Source organism: Pseudophryne corroboree, chromosome 1 (assembly GCF_028390025.1).
Source record: "Pseudophryne corroboree isolate aPseCor3 chromosome 1, aPseCor3.hap2, whole genome shotgun sequence".
NCBI lineage: Eukaryota > Metazoa > Chordata > Amphibia > Anura > Myobatrachidae > Pseudophryne > Pseudophryne corroboree.
In genome coordinates, this window is record NC_086444.1 from 1,087,888,583 (window position 1) to 1,087,901,621 (window position 13,039).

At 45.8% G+C, this 13,039-nt stretch overlaps 1 protein-coding gene across 2 annotated transcripts in view; it reads left to right on the forward strand.

Moving 5' to 3' along the window:
- LOC134927206 (uncharacterized) overlaps positions 1–13,039 on the forward strand; it is a 605,974-nt gene that overhangs the window by 270,957 nt on the left and 321,978 nt on the right. The window lies entirely within an intron of this gene.

Sequence of the window (13,039 nt, forward strand, 5' to 3'; positions counted from 1 at the left end):
ATTGTCATTCTCCAGCTGCAGTACATTGGGGCATATGTATTAACCTGGAGAAGGCATAAGGAAGTGATAAACTAGTGATAAGTGCAAAGTGATAAATGCACCAGCCAGTTGGCTCCTAACTGTTATTTTACATATTGGAGCTGATTGACTGGTGCATTTATCACCTTGAACTTATCACTGGTTTATATCTTCCTTATGCCGTCTCCAGATAAATACATCTGCCCCAATGTGTGTTAGGGGACTTGCCCTTGTGTGCTGTAGTGATTGGCCTTGCTGACTTTAAATTAGAGATGTGCGGTGGGCACGTTTCGTGTTTTGGTTTGGTTCTGGTTCCATGCTTGTGTTTTTGGATCTGGATTGGTTTTGCCAAAACCACCCTTTTGTGTTTTGGTTTTTTGATCTGGATGATTTTTGAAAAAAAAACATAAAAACAGCTAAAACCACATAATTTGGGGTAATTTTGATCCTACGGTATTATCAACCTCAATAACATTAATTTCCACTCATTTCCAGTCTATTCTGAACACCTCACAATATTATTTTTAGGCCAAAAGGTTGCACCGAGGTGGCTGTATGACTAAGCTAAGCAACACAAGTGTGTGGCACTTGGCCCAACTAGGGTTGGCACTGCAGTCTCACTGCACTAATGGTGGATACCGGACACATGTCTAACACCAACATTGCTGTCAAGGCCTTAGTTATTCGCTTTGCAACAGGATGACTGCTGTCATATTTCATCTTCCTTGCAAAGGACTGTTGGACAGTCATTCGCTTAGTTGAAGTAGTACAAGTGGTCTTCCGACTTCCCCTCTGGGATAACGATCATTGGAATTATATGCCAGTACCACTGGAATTATACGGCAGTATCACTGGAATTATATGGCAGTACCACTGGACATATACGGCAGTACCACGGGACACATATGGCAGTATCACTGGAATTATACGGCAGTACCACTGGACTTATACAGCAGTATCACTGGATTTATACGGCAGTATCACTGGATTTATATGGCAGTACCACTGGATTTATACGCCAGTACCACTGGAATTATACGCCAGTATCACTGGAATTATATGGCAGTACCACTGAACATATACAGTAGTATCACTGGATATATACGGCATTATCACTGGAATTGTATGGCAGTACCACTGGACTTATATCGCAGTATCACCTGGACTGGATTTATACGGCAGTACCACTAGACATATATGGCAGTACCACTGGACATATACGGCAGTATCACTCGACTGGATCTATACGCCAGTACCACTCGATTTATACGGCAGTACTACTGGACAAATACGGCAGTATCACTGGATTTATACGGCAGTACCACTGGACATATACGGCAGTATCACTGGAATTATATGGCAGTACCACTGGACATATACGGCAGTATCACTGGATTTATACGGCAGTACCACTGGACATATATGGCAATATTACTGGACTGGTTTTATATGCCAGTACCACTGGATTTATATGACAGTACCACTGGACATATACAGCAATATCACTAGACTGGATTAATACGCCAGTACCACTGGACATATACAACAGTATCACTGGAATTATATGGCAGTACCACTGGACATATACGGCAGTATCACTGGATATATACGGCACTATCACTGGAATTATATGGCAGTAGCACTGGAATTATATGGCAGTAGCACTGGATTTATACGGCAGTATCACCTGGACTGGATTTATATGGCAGTACCACTAGACATATACGGCAGTATGACTAGAATTATACGGCAGTACCACGGGATTTATATGGCAATACCACTGGATTTATACGGCAGTACCACTTGACATATATGGCAGTATTACTGGACATATACGGCAGTATCTCTGGACTGGATTTATACGCCAGTACCACTGGACATATACAACAGTATCACTGGAATTATATGGCAGTACCACTGGACATATAAAGCAGTATCACTGGATTTATACGGCAGTACCACTGGACATATACGGCAGTATCACCTGGACTGGATTTATACGGCAGTACCACTAGACATATATGGCAGTACCACTGGACATATACGGCAGTATCACTCGACTGGATCTATATGCCAGTACCACTCGATTTATACGGCAGTACCACTGGACAAATACGGCAGTATCACTGGATTTATACGGCAGTACCACTGGACATATACGGCAGTATCACTGGAATTATATGGCAGTACCACTGGACATATACGGCAGTATCACTGGATTTATACGGCAGTACCACTGGACATATATGGCAATATTACTGGACTGGTTTTATATGCCAGTACCACTGGATTTATACGGCAGTACCACTGGACATATACAGCAATATCACTAGACTGGATTAATACGCCAGTACCACTGGACATATACAACAGTATCACTGGAATTATATGGCAGTACCACTGGACATATACGGCAGTATCACTGGATATATACGGCACTATCACTGGAATTATATGGCAGTAGCACTGGAATTATATGGCAGTAGCACTGGATTTATACGGCAGTATCACCTGGACTGGATTTATATGGCAGTACCACTAGACATATACGGCAGTATGACTAGAATTATACGGCAGTACCACGGGATTTATATGGCAATACCACTGGATTTATACGGCAGTACCACTTGACATATATGGCAGTATTACTGGACATATACGGCAGTATCTCTGGACTGGATTTATACGCCAGTACCACTGGACATATACAACAGTATCACTGGAATTATATGGCAGTACCACTGGACATATAAAGCAGCATCACTGGTAATACGGCAGTACCACTGGACATATACGGCAGTATCACTGGACTGGATTTATACGCCAATACCACTGGATTTATACGGCAGCACCACTAGACAAATACAGCAGTATGACTGGAATTATACAGCAGTACCACTGGGTTTATACAGCAGTATCACTGGAATTATACAGCAGTACCACTGGACTGGATTTATATGACAGTACCACTGGACTTATACAGCAGTACCACTGGACTAGATTTATATGGCAGCATCACTGGACTTATACACCAGTACCACTGGAATTATACGGCAGTATCACTGAAATTATACGACAGTACCACTGGAATTATACTCCAGTACCACTGGATTTATATGGCAGTATCACTGGAATTATACGGCAGTATCACTGGAATTATATAGCAGTACCACTGGACATATACGGCAGTACCACTGGACATATATGGCAGAATCACTGGACATATACGGCAGTATCACTGGACTGAATTTGTACGGCAACATCACTGAACAAATACAGCAGTACCACTGGACATATAAAGCATTATCACTTAACATATACGGCAGTATCACTGGACTGGATTTATACGACAGTACCACTGGACATATATGGCAGTATCACTGGATTTTTAATGCAGTGCCACTGGACATATGGCAATACCGCTGGACATATATGACAGTATCACTGGACATATACGGCAGTACCACTGGACTTATACAGCAGAACAGGGACACCACCACTGGACTGATGCAGCACAGCACCACTGCAATGGACTGGAGTTATACAGCAGCACTGGACATATGGCAGCAGAGGACACCACCAGTGTGACTGGACTGATGCCAGCACAAGACACTACCACTGTACTGATGCAGGACAACACAGCACCACTGCACTGGACTTATACAGCTACACTGGACATATGGCAGCAGAGGACACCACCACTGTGACTGGACTGATGCAGCATAAGACACTACACTGGACTGAGCAGCATAAGACAGCACTGGAATCGCCACCGCACTTTCCTCCCGCACAGACACTGAGGACATAGACACGTCCTCTCGCTACACTCTCCAATGCTAGAGTGAAAATGGTGGCGACGCGCGGCTCCTTATATGGGATCCAAACCGCGCAAGAATCCAACAGTAGAATGATGATGTTTTGCCTCGTTCTGGTTTCCGAGTCAGGTCTAAGATCCGGGTTCGGGTAGTGAAGTTCGAGGGGGTTCGGTTCTCAGGTATCTGAACCCGCTCGGCTCTACTTTAAATCAGAGTTGCCTACCCTCCCTCATTCTGCAGGAGACTCCCTGAAATAGCAGCAATCTCCCTGACTCCCTGAATAGACCAGCAATCTCCCTCATTGTACCTTACCCCCATTATATAGCTATTACAATCTTGGGGAAAAGATAAATTAGAGATATATACATTCAAATGGGATCATCAGCGCCATTTCCCTGTATTGGTTATAAGGCACAATGATCCCTATGGATACATTCATTTTAAATAAGGTTTCTCAAGGCCACTTACAGTATATATGTATACAGTATACTAACTTTGGGGAGCATTTACGTTTTGATGTAAGTAATTTTCATGACACGCCTCTCAGATGTAGCAGTACACGTCCGCGCTTATAGGTGTTAATTTCACAATCTCCCTGAAATGCTTTTTCAAAAGTAGTCAAGATTGCTTTAAATGTGTGTTAGCCCTGAGGCTCAAGGCCAGTGATAGCCAGTTATCCAGTGTTTGTTTGCCAGTACAGTTCCCAGTACCTGCCAGTCTTGTCCGTAACCTAGCATTGCGGATCTGTATCTAGTCGGTATCCCTTTATTTTGCCTTGTTTGATCTTGCTGTAGCCAGAATACTGCAAACCCTGCCTGCCTTCTTTGCACCATATTTCAGAGCCTGTTCTCTACCATCCATGTGTTTCCCCAGGTGAAGTAACCTGCTTCAGCATTTGTTCAAGCATTTTCAACATCATCTGTAATCCTGTGTACACTACTTCTCCTGTCATAATACAGTTTTATTTTGATTTCATAATCCTGGCATCTGTTTTCTGTTCCAGTAATCCTAGTCTAGCAATTCACCTGCAGTCACTTAAGGCAGGTGAATCCTGTTTTTTAGGCACATGCGCATTGCATAATGCAGTACCACTTGTTAGATTCTCTTCACTCCTGTAAACACTACTGAGGCGGTGATTCAGAGATGGATGCCTTTGCACACCAGCTGTTGTGCAAAAAAATCTGCTACTCCCTGCAGGAGACGTCTAAAGTAAAAAGAAATTAGTGCTACATCGGCGGCAGCAAAGCCATCTGGGAAAGCTTAGGGTAGGGCCACACATAGCGGTCAAGCGGGTCCTGTGCTGCCGTTGGGCCGGATGACAGGACAGCGGGATTTCAATGAGAACACATACATTTCAATCTATGTGTTCATACAGTGCACTGTTCCATTGAAATCCCATGTGTCACCAGGGCCGTCTTTTCATATGGGCTCAATGGGCTCTTGCCCAAGGGCCCCAGGAGTATAAGGGTCCTAGGCTGATAGCTGAGGGTCCCCTATTTCCAGGGGTATCAGATTTTTGAAAATCGGCCCTGGGGAACCAGAGATATCCAACGTGAAAGCAGTGGTCCCCATCTGAGCCTGTTAATTGCTATTCCCAGCCAGATATCTTGTGTTTTGTCTGACTTAAGAGTTTTCTGAGGGTATTTTCCAAAAGCTGGGACTCTCTCCTTTTTCTGGACACTGGCAGCTTGTCTCTACTATGCCCAGAACCAGAGATATCAGCCTTCCAGCAGCTGGTCCCTGCTCCAGCTCCACACGCCTGGTATGCAGTTTTAGATTTTCATTGGTGAATTGCTCTGGCTCCTGAACTCTGACCCTCAAGTTCCCAGTACCTCATGAAAGGTGGGACTCTCTAGATTTTTATCCAATTCAAAGCTAAGAAATCTATTTTCAGAAACTTGAGATATCTGCAGTCAAGCAAGCTGCCCTCCCATCGGAAAATTATGAATATTAAGCCCACTCCACTATCTACCCTCCCCTACGTATTCAACATCCCCTACCACCCTGGAAGTAATGTACCTGGGCTTCTTCATTTAGCCCAATGCCCCTTTCTACAGTTTAGCCCCATCTGTGCAGTAATAGAGTAATTAGCAGAAATTACTGTTCCAGGTCCTCCATGCTCAGCGGAAGATAGAACACCCCATACCGCCCGCGGGACATCAAAGCTGCCACTGATAGCACCCCCCACCCCTACCACTGGAGGATGGGTAGGGGGCCCAGTGTATTGCTGTGCCCAGGGGCCTACACTGCTGTTAAGACGGCCCTGTGTGTCACTGTCCGTATCCTGTTCTGCGGCATCCCACAAAACCCCCCTCCCAGCCAAGCGGGTCCCGTTCAGTGGTACCCGCTTGGCTGCCATGTGTGGCCCCAGCCTTAAGCTTGCTCAGAATGGCCACCTCCTGCCCATTTGCTAGACCAGTACATCTGTGTCGGAAGATGCAGACACTGGCCTTGCTACTCCCAGAAAACGGGTCAGCGCCCCAGCCCCCACAGAGCTGCAACTTGTCACATGCTGAGGCTTGAGGTCACTGCGTGCGATCTCATAGGACTCGTTCTGCACATGCGCAGAACTTGTCCTGCGCTTGCATACTGTACATCAGAGATGTATGTAAACCATTGGGTTTTTGTACAGATATGTCCTTTGCACACCAAACAGCCCCTCTTGGCAGGCCAGGATGTGTAGGAATCTTCTAGCTTCGGACATTTTGTTTTTGCAAAAAATGCATCTTAGTTGCAATGCAATGTAATGTACCAGGAGAATGTGCTGAATAATTCGATATATGACAATTCTATATCTGTGTGTGACTGAGTCTCTGAATCTGTATACAAAGTGCTACAATGTAGCAGCCGCACAATACAAGTTCTGTTCTGCTCCATATACAGACTCAGGGCCTGATTCAGAGATGAACGCAAAGCAGATGCTCCACGTAACAGAGCGCATTTGCTGCGATCACATTGTGCATGCATCAAAGTACCGCAGCGATCCCGCACAGTGAAGTCACAGGAAGTGACCGTTTGTGGGAGGTAACTGGGAGTGGTTGGAAAATGCTGGCGTGTCATAGCTGTTTTCAGGGAGTGTATCTGCGAACTCTTACATACAAAAACATGGCACCTGTGTCACTACTGCCGTGTCCAGTCTGCGTATCAATAAGGCTACCTTTAAGCTCGATGTTACTTGTTTTTGCATATAGGCTGCAAATGATTAGCAATGGTGGGTGTCTCTTCATTTCTGGGTGGCAGCTTCACTTGCTGATAGCAATTGTGAAGCTGAAAAAATCTTACTTGCAATTGCATTAGCTCTGAATCGGGCCCTCAGTCACACACAATGGTGGTCTTTCCGAGTTGATCGCTAGCTGCATACTTTCGCTATGCAGCGATGAGGCAAAAAAACAGCACTTCTGCGCATGCGTATGCAGTGCAATGCGGACGCGCGTCGTACTATTACAACGAATGATGTAGTTTCACACAGGGTCTAGCAAAGCATTTCAGTCGCACTGGTGGCCGCAGAGTGATTGACATGAAGTGGGCATTTCTGGGTGTCAACTGACCGTTTTCAGGGAGTGTTCGAAAAAACACAGGCATGCCAGGAAAAATGCAGGCGTGGTTGGGTGAACGCAGGGCATGTTTGTGACTTTAAAACAGGAACTGAACAATCTGAAGTGATCGCAAGCGCTAAGTAGGTGTCAGGTCTCTGGTTTTGTCTGTCCCCGGCGGGGGCGCTAGTGGGTCAGTGTTGGTGTGATGTACAAAGCGGGGAAGCAATATGAAAGTCCTGCACATAAGCGCTGATGTTTATTAATTAGTGATGTGCACCGGAAATTTTTCGGGTTTTGTGTTTTGGTTTTGGATTCAGTTCCGTGGCCGTGTTTTGGGTTCGAACGCATTTTGGCAAAACCTCACCGAATTTTTTTTGTCCGATTCGGTTGTGTTTTGGATTCGGGTGTTTTTTTCAAAAAAACACCTTAAATCATAGAATATGGGGGTCATTTTGATCCCAAAGTATTATTAACCTCAATAACCATAATTTCCACTAATTTTCAGTCTATTCTGAACACCTCACACCTCACAATATTATTTTTAGTCCTAAAATTTGCACCGAGGTCGCTGGATGGCTAAGCTAAGCGACCCAAGTGGCCGACACAAACACATGGCCCATCTAGGAGTGGCACTGCAGTGTCACGCAGGATGGCCCTTCCAAAAAATACTCCCCAAACAGCACATGACGCAAAGAAAAAAAGAGGCGCAATGAGGTAGCTGTGTGACGACGACTAAGCTAAGCGACCCTAGTGGCTGACACAAACACCTGGCCCATCTAGGAGTGGCACTGCAGTGTCACGCAGGATGGCCCTTCCAAAAAATACTCCCCAAACAGCACATGACGCAAAGAAAAAAAGGCGCAATGAGGTAGCTGTGTGAGTAAGCTAAGCGACCCTAGTGGCCGACACAAACACCTGGCCCATCTAGGAGTGGCACTGCAGTGTCACGCAGGATGGCCCTTCCAAAAAATACTCCCCAAACAGCACATGACGCAAATAAAAAAAGAGGTGCAATGAGGTAGCTGTGTGAGTAAGCTAAGCGACCCTAGTGGCCGACACAAACACCTGGCCCATCTAGGAGTGGCACTGCAGTGTCACGCAGGATGGCCCTTCCAAAAAATACTCCCCAAACAGCACATGACGCAAAGAAAAAAAGAGGCGCAATGAGGTAGCTGTGTGAGTAAGCTAAGCGACCCTAGTGGCTGACACAAACACCTGGCCCATCTAGGAGTGGCACTGCAGTGTCACGCAGGATGGCCCTTCCAAAAAATACTCCCCAAACAGCACATGACGCAAAGAAAAAAAGAGGCGCAATGAGGTAGCTGTGTGAGTAAGCTAAGCGACCCTAGTGGCCGACACAAACACCTGGCCCATCTAGGAGTGGAACTGCAGTGTTACGCAGGATGGCCCTTCCAAAAAATACTCCCCAAACAGCACATGACGCAAAGAAAAATGAAAGAAAAAAGAGGTGCAAGATGGAATTGTCCTTGGGCCCTCCCACCCACCCTTATGTTGTATAAACAGGACATGCACACTTTAACCAACCCATCATTTCAGCGACAGGGTCTGCCACACGACTGTGACTGAAATGACTGGTTGGTTTGGGCCCCCACCAAAAAAGAAGCAATCAATCTCTCCTTGCACAAACTGGCTCTACAGAGGCAAGATGTCCACCTCATCATCATCGTCCGATTCATCACCCCTTTCACTGTGTACATCCCCCTCCTCACAGATTATTAATTCGTCCCCACTGGAATCCACCATCTCAGGACCCCGTGTACTTTCTGGAGGCAATTGCTGCTGGTGAATGTCTCCACAGAGGAATTGATTATAATTAATTTTAATGAACATCATCTTCTTCACATTTTCTGGAAGTAACCTCGTACGCCGATTGCTGACAAGGTGAGCGGCGGCACTAAACACTCTTTCGGAGTACACACTGGAGGGAGGGCAACTTAGGTAGAATAAAGCCAGTTTCTGCAAGGGCCTCCAAATTGCCTCTTTTTCCTGCCAGTATACGTACGGACTGTCTGGCGTGCCTACTTGGATGCGGTCACTCATATAATCCTCCACCATTCTTTCAATGGTGAGAGAATCATATGCAGTGACAGTAGACGACATGTCAGTAATCGTTGGCAGGTCCTTCAGTCCGGACCAGATGTCAGCATCAGCAGTCGTCCAGACTGCCCTGCATCACCGCCAGCGGGTGGGCTCGGAATTCGTAGCCTTTTCCTCGCACCCCCAGTTGCGGGAGAATGTGAAGGAGGAGATGTTGACGGGTCACGATCCGCTTGACTTGACAATTTACTCACCAGCAGTTCTTTGAACTTCTGCAGACTTGTGTCTGCCGGAAAGAGAGATCCAACGTAGGTTTTAAATCTAGGATCGAGCACGGTGGCCAAAATGTAGTGCTCTGATTTCAACAGATTGACCACACGTGAATCCTGGTTAAGCGAATGAAGGGCTCCATCCACAAGTCCCACATGCCTAGCGGAATCGTTCTGTTTTAGCTCCTCCCTTCAATGCCTCCAGCTTCTTCTGCAAAAGCCTGATGAGGGGAATGACCTGACTCAGGCTGGCAGTGTCTAAACTGACTTCACGTGTGGCAAGTTCAAAGGGTTGCAGAACCTTGCACAACGTTGAAATCATTCTCCACTGCGCTTGAGACAGGTGCATTCCACCGCCTTTGCCTATATCGAGGGGAGATGTATAGGCTTGAATGGCCTTTTGCTGCTCCTCCATCCTCTGAAGCATATAGAGGGTTGAATTCCACCTCGTTACCACCTCTTGCTTCAGATGATGGCAGGGCAGGTTCAGGTTTTTTTGGTGTTGCTCCAGTCTTCTGTACGTGGTGCCTGTACGCCGAAAGTGGACCGCAATTCTTCTGGCCACCAACAGCATCTCTTGCACGCCCCTGTCGTTTTTTAAATAATTCTGCACGACCAAATTCAAGGTATGTGCAAAACATGGGACGTGCTGGAATTTGCCCAGATGTAATGCACGCACAATATTGCTGGCGTTGTCCGATGCCACAAATCCCCAGGAGAGTCCAATTGGGGTAAGCCATTCTGCGATGATCTTCCTCAGTTGCCGTAAGAGGTTTTCAGCTGTGTGTGTATTCTGGAAAGCGTTGATAAAAAGCGTAGCCTGCCTAGGAACGAGTTGGCATTTGCGAGATGCTGCTACTGGTGCCGCCGCTGCTGTTCTTGCAGCGGGAGGCAATACATCTACCCAGTGGGCTGTCACAGTCATGTAGTCCTGAGTCTGCCCTGCTCCACTTGTCCACATGTCCGTGGTTAAGTGGACATTGGGTACAACTGCATTTTTTAGGACACTGGTGAGTCTTTTTCTGACGTCCGTGTACATTCTCGGTATAGCCTGCCTAGAGAAGTGGAACCTAGATGGTATTTGGTACCGGGGGCACACTACCTCAAGCAATTGTCTAGTTCCCTGTAAACTAACGGCAGATACCGGACGCACGTCTAACACCAACATAGTTGTCAAGGCCTCAGTTATCCGCTTTGCAACAGGATGACTGCTGTGATATTTCAACTTCCTCGCAAAGGACTGTTGGACAGTCAGTTGCTTACTGGAAGTAGTACAAGTGGTCTTCCGACTTCCCCTCTGGGATGCCGATCGACTCCCAGCAGCAACAACAGCAGCGCCAGCAGCAGTAGGCGTTACACTCAAGGATGCATCGGAGGAATCCCAGGCAGGAGAGGACTCGTCAGACTTGTCAGTGACATGGCCTGCAGGACTATTGGCTTTCCTGGGTAAGGAGAAAATTGACACTGAGGGAGTTGGTGGTGTGGTTTGCGCGAGCTTGGTTACAAGAGGAAGGGATTTACTGGTCAGTGGACTGCTTCCGCTGTCGCCCAAAGTTTTTGAACTTGTCACTGACTTATTATGAATGCGCTGCAGGTGACGTATAAGGGAGGATGTTCCGAGGTGGTTAACGTCCTTACCCCTACTTATTACAGCTTGACAAAGGCAACACACGGCTTGACACCAGTTGTCCGCATTTCTGTTGAAATAATTCCACACAGAAGAGCTGATTTTTTTGGTATTTTGACCAGGCATGTCAATGGCCATATTCCTCCCACGGACAACAGGTGTCTCCCCGGGTGCCTGACTTAAACAAACCACCTCACCATCAGAATCAATTTCCTCCCCAGCGCCAGCAACACCCATATCCTCATCCTGGTGTACTTCAACACTGACATCTTCAATTTCACTATCAGGAACTGGACTGCGGGTGCTCCTTTCAACACTTGCAGGGGGCGTGCAAATGGTGGAAGGCGCAAGCTCTTCCCGTCCAGTGTTGGGAAGGTCAGGCATCGCAACGGACACAATTGGACTCTCCTTTGGGATATGGGATTTCGAAGAACGCACAGTTCTTTGCTGTGCTTTTGCCAGCTTAAGTCTTTTCTTTTTTCTAGCGAGAGGATGAGTGCTTCCATCCTCATGTGAAGCTGAACCACTAGCCATGAACATAGGCCCGGGCCTCAGCCGTTCCTTGCTACTCCGTGTCGTAAATGGCATATTGGCAAGTTTACGCTTCTCCTCAGACGCTTTTAATTTTGATTTTTGGGTCATTTTACTGATCTTTTGTGTTTTGGATTTTACATGCTCTGTACTATGACATTGGGCATCGGCCTTGGCAGACGACGTTGATGGCATTTCATCGTCTCGGCCATGACTAGTGGCAGCAGCTTCAGCACGAGGTGGAAGTGGATCTTGATCTTTCCCTATTTTTTTAACCTCAACATTTTTGTTCTCCATATTTTAATGCGCACAACTAAAAGCCACCACAGGTATACAATGTAGATGGATGGATAGTATAGTATTATATTACTTATGGACGACGAGTGCACTGACGACACAGAGGTAGGTACAGCCGTGGCCTACCGTACTGCTTATATATATAATATACTGTATAACGGACCTGGTGTACACTGTCAGCAGACTGCTAAACTTGTATGAAGAAGAAAAAAAAACACCACAGGTATACAATGTAGATGGATGAATATACTATAGTATAGTATTATATTACTTATGGACGACGAGTGAACTGACGACACAGAGGTAGGTACAGCCATGGCCTACCGTACTGCTTATATATATAATATACTGTATAACGGACCTGGTGGACACTGTCAGCAGACTGCTAAACTAGTATGAAGAAGGAAAAAAAAGCCACCACAGGTATACAATGTAGATGGATGGATAGTATAGTATTATATTACTTATGGATGACGAGTGCACTGACGACACAGAGGTAGGTACAGCCATGGCATACCGTACTGCTTATATATATAATATACTGTATATAACGTACCTGGTGGACACTGTCAGCAGACTGCTAAACTAGTATGAAGAAAAAAAAAACAACAAAGGTAACTATATAGATGGATGGATAGTATAGTATTATATTACTTATGGATGACGAGTGCACTGACGACACAGAGGTAGGTACAGCCGTGGCCTACCGTACTGCCTATATATATATATATATATATATATATATATATATATATATATATATAATATACTGTATATAACGGACCTGGTGGACACTGTCAACAGACTGCTAAACTAGTATGAAGAAAAAAAAAACAACACAGGTAACAATGTAGATGGATGGATAGTATAGTATTATATTACTTATGG